This window comes from Stegodyphus dumicola, chromosome 4 (assembly GCF_044657685.1).
Source record: "Stegodyphus dumicola isolate Sdum_Otavi_A_Nest chromosome 4, ASM4465768v1".
In the NCBI taxonomy this organism is placed as follows: Eukaryota; Metazoa; Arthropoda; class Arachnida; order Araneae; family Eresidae; genus Stegodyphus; species Stegodyphus dumicola.
In genome coordinates, this window is record NC_140771.1 from 145,093,265 (window position 1) to 145,107,594 (window position 14,330).

Consider the following 14,330-nt stretch of genomic DNA (forward strand, 5'->3'; position numbering starts at 1 on the left):
CTTGTATCACTTATTTTGTTGCAACAAAGTAACATAAAAAATAGAAATATGTTAAAGTTAAAATAAAAACGTTTATTGTTGGTAAAAAAGAATTGAAGGAGATTAAATGTTTCCCACCCTAAAATAATTCAGATGGTGTTTTTTATAACAGGGGAAAAATTGGAAATTTCCGCACTTTATCAGTAAATAGCAAAGAAACAAGTAAGAAAGATAGAAATTATCATATTTGTTTAATTCAGTACTGCTATTTATATCACGTACAACTTGTAAAACTCTAGGATATTTTGAACATTTATTTCATTGTAGCTGTACGCACTTTTGTTGATTCTTGTTAATTATTCAGTATTTTACGCTGAAGCATTTACCCAAGAAAAGCGCTTACTAAACATGTTGTTTTCACCATTTTCCAAAACACTTTCTTAATTAAACAAAAATTAAAGCACAACTGTATTATGCCGATCAGTTTGATGTATCAGGTTTAACGGGCGACGTCATTTCTCCCCCTCGATATGCATTTACAGACCTAATTTTTTTATTTTGCCTTTTAATATTGCAGATTTAAGTAAAATATATTTATTTAGTCTTATTTCATATTTTGATATTAGACTTTTCAAGTAGGTCAGACGTCTTCAAGATCTTTTAGGAATATTTTTCATTATTTAATTATTTTTTAACTTTAAAAACCTCATCAGAATTCAGATACTACCAGAAAAATATCTTTTTTAATTTTTTAAAGAATTTCGGAGATATACATAAACCTTTTGGAGTGGGAGAAAGAAAAATACCGACTAGCGACAGAAGATGCCTAAATAAGAGTTGCGTTACATGAATATTTAAAAAATGCATATTTATATTCCGAAAATATAAAGCGTTCTTTGAATATGTAAAATTAGTGTACACAATTTTATCACTGAAATAGAAGGAAGTATAGAAATAAATTTAAATCTTGAGTTATATTAAATTAGTTATAAAACTTTGAAGTAATTTAATTTGTTAATTTTGGAAATAAATTATAACACTTGATAACTGGAATTATTGGAATAAGGTGTATTGAGTTCGGAGCCTTTTCCTCTATTTCTTTTGATATTTGTTTTCCTTGGTCATTATATTTTTGCCTTTTCCGATCTTTGGATAGAGCACAGCCCTCTTTCCCTCCTTTAATTATATGTTTGAATTACATGATACGTTTATACATTCGGAGTGCCCTTTAAACAGAAACCCACCTGGTGTTCGAACCCCGTCTAACGGGCTGCCTGCATGGCTGTTTTCGTGGTTTTGCACATGTGCAATATGAATACGAACCAGCTTCCCTTTAAGAGCCCTCCACTAACGTGTCTATTGTTTGAATAACAGGCTTCGTGTTCTTTGCTTTTATTAAAATAAAAAAACCAAGAGGAATATATCAGCAAAATTTTTGAGAAACAGTGCAATGATAAATTTAGTTCTGAAATATAATTTCCTTTTCAAAGCATTTAAAAATATCAAATATTTGTTAATATACTGGAATTTTCCGTATGAACTTTGAAAAGCTATGTATGTAGACTACGTGAAAACAAAATACTATATGGAAACATAAATTCTATAATAAATCTTTTAATATTTTACCAAGGGCCTGGTCCCGCTGTCTCGTCTTGAAATAGCCGTTACTCTGAGCTTCGATCGAAACAGTGAGACAGCTGTGGTTTTTATTGACAGGACGAACTGAAGGACTATGTGTGGGAGTCGAAGAGAAAACTTCTCGGTCGCTCAGATCTGGTGAAGAAGAAATTTCTCTCTCCCCTCCCTAACATTCTTATTTCGATCCGTTTTTGATTTCGGTTTCGGTCTCTTTCTCTATTTTTTCTGTTTTGTCATTGGCAACCACGGGAAAATAAGACAAAGAAATAGATAGGGTGGGAAAAGGGGATTTGGCAAGGAATGCAAACTTTGAAGTAGGGAACTCTTTCGAGTTTCCTTATTTTTAAGCAAAGGGGAATGAAGGAAGAAGAAATGACTCAGCAGATCTTTGAGTTTATGTGTACCGATGTAGCAAACACAGCTGAACGTTGGCGGTTTAATCTAATCAGCTACCAATTTGTAACGTTTAGTTTTTAACTTGAAGAGGAATATCCAGCAAAAAAATCAAGATTCCATTATTTACATTTTATTAGATTTGAACTGTACCAGAGTCGAGAAATTTAGACAGCTCTTATAACCTATCCTATAACTATAGTTCTGTCCTAGATAGTATTTAGAGAAAATAATGAAGTTTGCAAATTTATTCAAAATCAGTTTTTTTAACATCTGCATAAAACTCTTAATTTCTGTAATGAACGCTTGTATGTGTGTTATATAAATGTGAACACTTACGTTAAATTTTTAGTTGATATGCAGGTACTAATTTTTATGTCAAAACAAATATGTCATTAATGAAATTTCAGTAAATTAAAACCCGTAAGAATGTAATGCTACGATTACAAGTTGTTTACGTTATTCTAAATTTAACCAAACATAAAATACGCTAGTGCCAGAGATTAAATAAATGTTTTAAAGTAATAGTTAAATTAGTTAAGCAAACTTATTATTTAAGCTCAACTCTTCTAATTCAAGATTAGCAATTTCATTCAACACAGAATCTTCAGTGTTCGAACTTCAAACGTTTTCTGTCTCTTATAACTATGCCAGTGTGATGATAGAGTAAATTATGATAAGTACATAATAATATAAACAAGAGTTTAATTTGAGTGTGAAATACGTATAACCCAATTATTGGCCAGTAAAGTTTCAGAATGAAGTCCAACTATTAAATGGACAATTTGTCATTTATTAAGCATTAATTAGTAGAAATGCATTCATTTTCTAAAGGAATATCTTCTACAGCTAATTTCAAAGATGAAAAAAAGATACCCGCTACACATACCCTGATTACTGAACTGTAAAAGTAGAAGTACTAATGATGATCATTCGTTTTATAAAACTTAACTATAAAGAAATCATTTTATATTTCTTTCTTTTTTCTATTCTTCATCTTTCATCTAATTCTTGCATTCCCTTCGATAGAATTTATCAAAGTTATAGGAGAATGATGACGAGCTACAGGCGATGTGAGTTTGAGAAGTGTCCTGCTGCATGAAGAACTTAAGAATAAAGCATAAATCTTAGTGCAGTTCTGAGAGATGAATATAAAATAAACACCTGGCCAAAATCCTAAAATAGTGGCTGAGGAGAGCACTCGAGCAAATGTATAGAATGATTCTTGGGATTACTGTCCCCTAACATATACAAGAGAGCAGTTCAGCACTTTCCAAATATGAAAATTCAAATGATTAATTTGGCTAATTTGGGGAAGTCGAAGTTGATCATTTGGTGTGGCCATGATTATAATCTTCAGTTTTCTTACATCCTTTCTTACTTTGTTTGTTCTTTCGTTCATCAGCTTCTGATGACTGTTATACCGCTTTACACACCTTACGCAGAAAGCTCACACAGTTTGTATTTGAAGCTTAGTTTTATTTGCAAGACTGCTAAAGATAAATCTTTCTTGCGTTACTTACTCAAGTAGGTAGGTAAGCCTAACATTTGTAAAGTCATTATAGGTTTATCGAAGTGGAAAGCACGAATAATGGGCAGTGGCCACGCCGGGATTCAAATTCCGTGCCTCCCAGTTGCTAGCCATATGTGCTTCCAATTACACCACCAAGACACGCGGTGAAGAGAGAGAAAGGAGGGGAGTATCCCAATTCTGGCGGTGAAGAATTATCGTCCACCAAATTTTAGTTCGAATGTCTTTACAGAGGCATTAGGAATGACGAGAAACCAGCTAACTTCATGTGCTACTGTAGAATTATTAGAATTTTAAAAATCCAGGAAATCGAAGAAATGAGCGACGTTCTTTCCAGGATTTAACCCAAACCTTCCGAATGATAGCCAGATTGCTTTCCGTTTCACCACCAAGACACGCAATTAAGGAGGGAAAAACACCTTCCGCTTTGAAAAACATAACAAACTGAAAACTTTTTTCCCATGTTAACTAGAAAGCTCTAGTGTCTGAGAAAATGTAGAAGCTTCTTGCTTTGCAGAATCTACACAAAAAAGAGAAACCTAAATACAGTAAAATAATTCCCTTTGATGATGTGGAGTTATGGCCTTCACTGCGATACTTCCTACTGTATACCAGAATGATGAATAATTGTCCTCGGCACAAAATAAATGGTGCCGTGAAAGTCTTTAATTAGCGAGATTTCATTCTGGTTTTGGAGACTTTCACATGATGGTTGAGAAAACAAATAAAAGTTATTATGATGCTACTTAAAATTTGGTAAGAAAATATGCATAGATTTCATAATGGTGATGATTTCAGGAAACGTTTTGAGTACACGTTTAGGAGTAATGGAGACACAGAAATAATAAAATGAACATATAAAAAGGCATAGCATTTCATGAAATAGCTATTTTGAATTAAATGAGAATATTTAAAACAAGTAAAACAATTATAATAATATTTATATTAATACATGGTTGCTCTAAATTAAATAAAAATAATGGCATGCTCTATTGTATTAAACGTAGAAACTAATTAAATGCATGTAAGTTCGAGATAAGATATAATTCTCATAATTTATACTATTTACAATGAATAAAATTTGAAAAGAGGTGTATTTAAGAATAACCCGATGGTGAAGTGTAATTTCAATGGATAGACGCAGCATATATGATAACATAATTTAAATAATAATGGAATATGTTCTGATCTATAATTGTATTGTTCAGCATACTACTTATCTAACTAGGATCAGGAATTATTTAGATATCTCAGAAACCTTGTCGAATAAACTGAAGTACAAATCAGTATTAAAGTATATAAATTACAAGTATACGACATAAAAGTGTGTAGACGAGCCAAAGGTGTATTGAGATAAACTTATGAGAACACTTGGAGAAATATTAAGACATATACAGTGTGAAGTTTGATAAAATATTTTCAAGGAAGTGAAATGCATAATAGGTTGAATATAAAATCTTTAAAAGCAAATGTAATTTTTCTGCTAAATACCGTAGTCAAATTTAAATCAAACAGGTTATCTTTTCAAAACTGCAGAGTTTAAGTATTATAGTACATACATGCAAATGAAACAAAATATCATACAAAAAGCAGCAATACTATTGTGACTTTGTACTAAGTTTGAAAGTTAAATAAATATGCAAGAAATCATACAAGATGCAAAAGTAAAACTATGTAAAGTACATGAGAATTTTAAGGTGAGATGTAATATCTTTAGTTGATTCGATTATGAAAGTGTGGTGAAAAACATTAACCTGAGATTAATAAAGTTGCGAGCACTTCTTAATCAGAAAACTGAAATTTGATTATAAGATGCAATACGCATATAAAAGTTATTAAAGTTCTATTTAAGTAGAAAAGAAATGAATTTCGAATTCAGATTCTACCTGGGCTATTTCCGTTTGTTACGCTCTGCCATTCTTTGCTGAAAGAATTAGTCTCTGACGAACCACCTCCTTTTCTAGATAAAGAAGCTTCTTGACAGTTCCCTGGACTCCTTTTCGTGATCCTCCTGAAGTGCCTTTTGATCCTTGGTGACTGGTCGCAAAATCTCATAGATCTCCTTAGGTACTACAACCATACTAGCGTAGGGATTATTTATTATTAACAATCTTATTTTTAAGCATCTCTTTTATATGCTTCGCAATAATTTCCTTAATTTTATCGTACATATATGGATTTTCATTACAAATGGGTTAATCACCGATGTCTATTTCATGTATTATCATAAGCGTTAATCTCTGCATATCTTCCAAAAGTGTTGGAAAATGGCCTTACAACTACTACAGCTTTTTCTTGCCATCCAACAATAGTTCTTGCTGGTCCAAGACAAGTAGTGGTACCTCTTTCTCTTATATTCCCTTCAAATGCGCCTCCATTGTTTCTGCCTGAAAATCTATCTGCTCATCTAATAACTTCAATAAATTAAAATAAAATATGGTATTTACTTGAATAGTTTTAAAACGGTGCCAGAGGCTTTTTATTCCTCCTCTGTTTGATCAGCAGCACAGTGCTTTTGCGCTCATAATACAGACCCTGCGTCATTGACACTTTTATCCCTAATAATCTATCAGTCTTGAAATGTTTCTTGAAAATCTTCTCAACGAAGAAAATACACCTCTATATCCAATAATGCTACTGAATTATGTTTATTATTTATATTTAAGCATTCTATATAGGAGACCTACCCGCGTTTTTGTAATAACACCGTATTTAACTTTCTCCTTGTGTTGACTTACTTCTCTTATCTTCATCACCCCTTCCTAGTTTAAACGATTTACGTTATTATTTCCCATGCCTATTTTCTTTTCCTATCAAAATACTTTTTCATAATACCTTGGTGATCGCCAGTTAATTTGTCGTACCAGCTATTCTACGATCATTACTATATATATTACCCTAAATGTATATACCCGCCGTATGTATTACCTTAAACGCCTTCGAACACATCAGCACATTTACCAAACACACTCATTTTCGGCCAACCTATCATTTTCATACTTCACTACTAGTTCAAATAATCATTTTGACTATCCCGAATTCCGCAATTAAATTCTGTCTGGTGTAGGAACAGCGTCAAGAACATCGTTATCCGGCTTCGTTCCAGGCAAAGTTTACGTATTTAATTATGAAACATGTGAATTTTTAAGAGAAGCAGGTATTTCAGTAACAAAAGCTGTTAAATGGAAAGACAAATGCTTCCTTAAAATGCAAAGGCATAACTTCACACAACAATCTGCATAGAAAGAAGTATAGGGAAAAAAATGACAATCTGCTTAATAAAAGCACTTCTTCCTTGGAAAATTAACGATTGGAACTAAGATATAAATGTTGCTTTGAGATTCTCCAGATTCTTTTGATTTCATAATTATTTGCATATTAATTGTTTAATTAGACTTAATTTTTCAAGGTTTAAATTCTAAAATGCATAAAGATTTGGTTTTAGGGGCATTTCTAAAATTTAGAAATCAGCATGTGGCTAGATATTTAAGGCTGTTTAGTGAACCTAATTGTTTTGATAGTAGCTTCATTTTTGATGTAAAACTTTGAATAATAATCGGAGAGCTGGCTATGGTATGCGACCTAAGGTCGAACAATTATATTCTGGACCTTGCAGCTTAGAGAGTTAAAATACATTGTATTCAAAAAACATTTCTGCATTAAAACAGAAATTAAAGCTAGTCCCACTAGAACGAAGCATAAGAACTATAACGAAGCATAAAGAAGTCTTAATCTTAAAACATTTAATGAATTCTGGAAACGGTAGTGACACTCATCTGAATCCCCATTATTTGTGGAAACGGAAAATGAAATAACAGACATAAGTAACCAGAAGAAAAAAAATCACGAAAAGAAAAACGACACGCTTGCGTGTAAAGCTTTGATTTGGAGTTCGAAGCACTTACATCCTAAAATATTTCATAAAACTATAGCAGTTCTAAGGAAAAAATCGTTAATGTGTATGTACATCTATCTATCTATATATATGTGTGTGTGTGTGTACATATCCTATTAAACGCTGCAAACCAGCAGTCTCTTTCATTTATACACTTACTTCCAAAAGTTAAGCACGAAGATGTAAAATGCAAAAAACTCAACAAATACTGCAAACAGAATTATGTATAAAGTGAAAATAAACAGCATAAAATGAAAAAAGGACATTAATAGAGTATGTGATTCCCCCTCATCACTATACAAAGTTTACACCTTGTGACCATGCTTTCAATTAGATGGTCAACCACCGCAGAATTAAGTAATCGCCATTCTTCTTGTAGAGCAGTTTCCAGCTCAATAAGAGTGGCTGGAGGTGGGAAACGTGAAGATACAGCACGGCCTAGAGCATACCGAAGATTTTCAATGGGATTAAGGTCGGGCGAATATGCTGGCCACGTCATACGCGCAATCCCTTCACTCTCCAGGTAGTCATCGATGATGTCAGCTCTATGTCGTCCATTAAATCAAAAGTAGCGCCAACTGCTGCAGCGTACAATCTCACAATGGTTCTAGGACTTCATCTCGATACTCGACAGCCGTCAAAGAGCTCCGTTTAAACATGTGCAGATCGGTGCGGTATCCTAATGAAATCCCTGCCCACACCATAATGCTTCCGCTTCGGAATGCGTGATGTTCGGTGATGTTTTGGGACTGATTGCGTGTTCGTTGTTCACGCCATATCCTTATACGCTTGTCATCTGGCTCCAGAGCAAATCTTGACTCATCAGTAAACATGACATTGCCCCAGTCAGACACATTCCAATTGACATGTTCCCGGCACCACTGTAATCATGCCCCTCTTCATTGGACGAATAGAGAAACAGAAACTCGAGGTACCCGGGCGTACCGCACACTCATATGTAATCTTCGGCGTACTGTAACTGCAGATATCGCGTTACCAATGGACGTTGTAACCATAGATGTCGCACGTGTGGAGGTCGCTCTGCGATTCCGCTTGGTTACAATAGCAATATGTCGATTTTCTGCGGGGGGGGTGTAACCTTTGGGCGACCGGCTACGGGCCTTCGGACAACTGTCTGTGTGGTTTGGAATTGTTTCCATAAACGTGAAATTACAGAATGATGAACGCCGAAGAAAAGAGCAACATCTGTGATCGACTGTCCTGCTTCAATGCGCCCCACAGCACGCCAGCTCGATTGGCTGTTACCTAACATATTTGCATACTTCCATCTATCTCTGCAGCGAATTGCATCCTCTTCAATTCTGATTGGCTTCCGGAAATTAGCATTTTCCTCTCCGTGATTAACTTTTGGAAGTGAGTGTATTTAGATTTCTACATACTTTTATGATCTAACTTACTGAATTTGATTACCTTAAAATTAAAAGAATAATTCAGGTCAGCAGAAAAGTCATTAATTCTTTTCTTTATTTAATAAACATAATTTCTTTTTCTTTTATTATCTATATTTTACATTCCTCCTTTATTTAATCCTACGCATAAAAGTTAATGATAAGAAGATTTAAATTATTTTTAAGATACCCTGTTTAAGATTCATCGATTGATCAATCATCAACGGAAATTCATCCGTCGCATTTGCCATATCGCCTGTCTCCTACACTAAGAAACTTTTAACAGCTATTTCTTACTTTCATATGTGTTGTTATGTTTCCTTCATACAAGCTGCCATATTAGTTTCGGTTAAAAAATTAAGAATCTGGTTAATTTTTAGCACACTAATTGCTGATACATTATAACAACAGACGGCTAACTCCGTCGGCTGTTCATCAAGTGTGTTTATTAATCATTATTGCTGTTTACTAGGCAGAATATCTATTTTTATGGATTTCTGAACTATATGATAGTAGACTAATTAGTACTGCGATTTCAGTTCAGCTTGATTCTATATTTTGCAAACTATGGGATCAATAGTTCGAAACTGCTTCAGAAGGAAATTCTAAAATTTTTCCTTAGAACTTTTATTCTCACTTGTATTTTTCATTCATGTTTATTCGCTTCACATCCAAATTCTATATAGCAGTCACAAGTTTTGCTTCAAGTTTTGAAAATATTTTGATAATGAAATTTGAGAATAAATTACGTGAATAAAATGTTGACTTAAACACAATATAACTTAAAATATTCCATTTTGTTTGAAACTGCGAAATGCAATGCGCTAGATCTTCAGGAGACTACGATAGAGAATATTCCTGCAGTTATAAAAGCTATTTAGAGTTACTTTCGCCATAACATTGTCTGCTTCTCCTCGGGACAAACAATTAGTAGTTAATGAACGTTTCAGTTAATGTCAGCTATTACGATTCATTCCCGGAATTCAGGAATCTGTGCACTGCTGAAGGAAAAGTACCTCTACAACGACTACCATTGTCATCTCGTCATCTTCCGCAACGACATTATGCCTCTTGTTACTGTTAATGTGATCACATGATGTCGTTGTATATGCAACCCGATTTAAACGTGACTTGATAATTATGGTGGAATCAAGACAATAGGACTTTCATTTAAATGGGAAAATTGGAGCATAAGAGCTCCTCATCTCTCCGAAGAGTCAAGAAATTCTGCTTCTCTTTGTCATCACTAATGCAAATTTGTATCTGGTAAAGACTTAGCCGATTTTGTTTCTGATTAAAGTACCTAGTTTCTTGTATTTGGTGATGTATTTTGAATTGGAAATTATGAATAAGTATGTCCACATCCTGAAAGCCAAATGAATTACACCTCAATATTTATTAACGGATCTAGAAGATATTAAGTATTCTGTAGAATTGCAAGATTGTATGTATCCTATAGCAGAAATTTATGGCTTAAGTTAGTCCAGAATTTTATGTTACAGCATGGTAAGTGAGGTAAGGATTCATTTTTAATATACGAAATATTACTATTATGAATTATTGAAATCTCCAATCCTGCTGCATAAATATTTCTTTTCCAGTTTCCAGGTTACTCCAAGAGAATAGTTCTAACTGCAAAAGAGAAGACAATATAATTGTCTCTATATTCCATTAAGAAAACATATATTTACAATTATATTGCAACAAGTTATAAAAGTACATTTATCATTAAACGCACAATTTTCATTGCATAATCTTTCTCTGCGTAGAATATTAAGACTGCTTTACTTTTTCCGAAAATAAACTTATATGATTTCAATCTAGTCTATGAGCAAAATCACATAAGATGTTTTAGTGCATAATTATCAAAAATGATAAAAAATACGATAACAGTCAGGTTTTAATTTAAAAACGAGAAATGTTCCATGGTTATTTTTAAGAAAAAGCCCTCTTTCTGCCTTTAGTAGATAGATGGCGCTATTATCGGGCGTCAGAAAGAAAGGTGTAAGTTAACCCACCAGGTATAGACCTCTTACCTTGCATTGTCAAAAGGCCGCAAATATTGTAGGGCCATTCTTTATAACGCATCAATCTTCTGTCCCTGTAACACTCTGTTATGTTTGTCATCGTAATACATGTTATATGTAAATCTTGCGAACTACATGGAATTAAACCAACCCAGAGCACCTGTAACCACCCTCTTGGACACTTTAAGGTGGGACACGCTCCCGCATTGACTGAAGCCACCAGTGAAGAACTTTCCAGCTAGAATTTGGTCGGTAAGATTTTGAATTATTTATTTCTTAGTATCGATCTTTGAAACAAAACATGACGAATGATCTAGGAAAAGCAAAATAGAAGCGTTCTATGTAGTAAAGTTACTACACTTCTAAATAAACTTGAGAAGCTATTATTGGCAGAATTAAACAAAGAACATATAGAAGATTTAAATTCATCACATTAGTTGTTAATCGAACATCATGAGAAACTTGTCTCAAAGATCGATACTCTAATAACTGATGAAAAAGAATATGATAACCAGTGCAGGATTTACCTATGAGCTGCACGAGCTTAGAGCCCCAAAAAATTTAAACTATAGTATAAACATAGTATTAAAATATAGTATAACAGATTTATAAAGGGCCCAATAATCTCAAATAGCCTCATCGAGGTTTAGGGTCTCATCAAGTATAAATCCGGCTCTGATGATAACGAACTAATTGCATGTCAAGGGTATGATGAAAAAATCACAACGTTGTTGATTGTTAGTAAAATAATGAAAATTAATAGTGATAAAGTTGTTGAAAGAAGTGTATTTGCTACTAGTAATGTTATTTGCAGTACTCTGAACGATGACAATGTTGTTGCAAGTTGTGCTTCAGTAAAGTTAATTAAATTGAATATAGCAAAATTTGCTGGTGATCTCAGTAAATGGCTTGAATTTTTTAATTCGTGTGATAACGCAATTCACTCCAATCCGGAGAGAGGTTTGGTCGTAAATATATTAACATATAAAAATTTATGCAAATGCTCTTACAGTTAGAACCAGTTAAAAGTTCTTCAAATGTTTTTTGGGTTAAAAAAACTCTATGATCAGTTACAAATCTGTGTTCGAAATTTATGTAGTTTGGATGTTTCTAGTGGTTCATACGGCCAGTTATTGAACCAAATAATTCTCAAATTGTTACCTGAATATTTTGCTCTTGAATTTCACAGGAAACGATAATCTAACAAAAATATTGGAGTGAATTAATAGAGTTCATTACATCGTAACTGAATGAAGAGAAGCCACTATGTTGATTAATAGCTCAAAAGGTTATAAATATTTAGGGGCTAATCCAAAACAAGGGTTCAAAAATTATAGAAATAAATCATCAACTTCTAGGTTTAATAATTTTGTTAAGAAATTTTGTGTTTTTTTGTAATATTTATAATGAACATGATTCTCTTATATGTATGAAATACATTTACGAGCAGAAACGAAAGTACTTAAAACATTCAATTTGTGTTACTGCTGCTTTAAGAAACATAGGGTAGTTCACTGTAGAACGCGTACAGAAGCTTTGAATATGCTTGTACTGAAATTTGTAAGAAATCATTCCATTTGTTTCATTTATCTAAAAACAAACTAGAGGCTGAGAATTCTAAAACTGAAACGAGTAAGCAAGAAAACAAAACTATAGCTATAGTGTCTACTATGCAATTAAATAAAAAAAAAATCCGTATTATTACAAGCTTGTTCGGTCATCGCTCAATATAAACAATAAAAAAAAGCTTTGTTGAGTGTTAATTGATTCACGTTCCGAACTGAACTATTGTTCTAAAGATTTAGCAAAAAATTAAATTTGCCTATAAAAAGAAGTGAAAAATTGAAAGTTTATTCGTTTGGAAGTAATTCCGAAGACAAGAAATTTCGGGTTAGTTCCATAGCTCTCAAATGTAGAACTGATCCGTTAAAAAGCATATTTATTGATGTTTACATAACCGATAAAATATCGCATGATTCAAGCTCAGTTCAAGGTCAACTGTCTTCTTTCGTTATAGAATTTGTGGCAGCTAGCAAATGACTCCCGTGAAACAAAAATTAGCGTTTTAATCGGAATGAATTATTTAACAAAAAATGTCGGATGAACTGTTTTTAATTCCGACATTGTTTGGAGAAAAGAGCGAACTTGAGAATTGCGAACTTGAGAGGGATAGCTAGCTATTTCGCACCTCATAGTCCTGCAATTTGCTCTGACAAGGCAACTACTACTATGTGCATCGTTTATGACTGTTCGTCTAAAGACAAATGTGCAAAATCTCTAAACAAGTGTCTAATCCAACGACTCAACTTGTATAGCAATTTATAAGATATCATTTTGAAATTCCGGTTACACAGGATAGCTTTTCGGGCATATATAAAAGGTGCGCTTCATTTTATTTTGCTTGATGAAGATTCCAAAAATTATTTGAAATTTATTTTATTCTGTAATGACGAGAATTTGCCATTTCAAATATACAAAATCTTGCTATTGCAATTTGGAACTTGTCAATCACCTTTGACGCTCGCAGCAGCTATTAAATATCATATTAAGGAATATAAAGAGAACAATAGTGATGTTGTAGAATTGTTAGATAATCTTGTATGTAGACGACCTTCTGCATGATGCCTAAAATGCTGATAAAGCATTTTATGTGTCGACTGCTGCGGTGAATATTCTGAGAGATGCAAACATGCATCTTCGTAAAATAACAAGCAATTCTGGAGTTTTAAGAGAACTATGGATCAGAAATGGATTCAATATTGAGGAAAATAATTTAAATAAAAACTCGCAAAAGTTCTAGGCTTGAAGTGGGATACAGATCAAGACAATTTAAGTTTAGATGTAACACAATTCAGTTAATTTCTTAATGAACAAACAATAATTAAAAAAACTCATTTTGCACATTGTAGACAAAATTTATAATCCAGTTGGACTAATTTCTGCATATGTAATTGGAGCTAATTTTATCTTAAAAAAATTAAGGGAATCTGGTTGTGATTGGAATTCCGAGGTATCTGATGAGCTAAAAAGGAAGTTTTTGACATGGTATTCTGAAATCGGGAATTCTGTTAACATTACTGTTCCTAGAAGATATTTCTTGTGTTGTTTAGCAATTAATGCACAAGATAGGATCCTAATTGTTTTCTCCGATGCTAGTATCAAAGGATATAGTGGTATAGCGTATCTTATAATCCCACTACTTTTCAGAAATTCTTTGCAACTATCTACAAGCAGAGTAGCTCCGCTGAAGGAGCTCACACTTCCTCGCTTGGAACTAATGGCAGCTACTATTGCTGCAAGAACAGCTGACTATCTAAAAATGCTCTTTAATATCAAGGAATACAATATTTATTGCCTTAGTGACTCTCAAATAGTTCTGCATTGGATAAAGGGTTCTCACAATAATTGGAAAACTTTCGTAGCAAATCGTGTTAGAGAGATACAGAGTTTAATCTCTC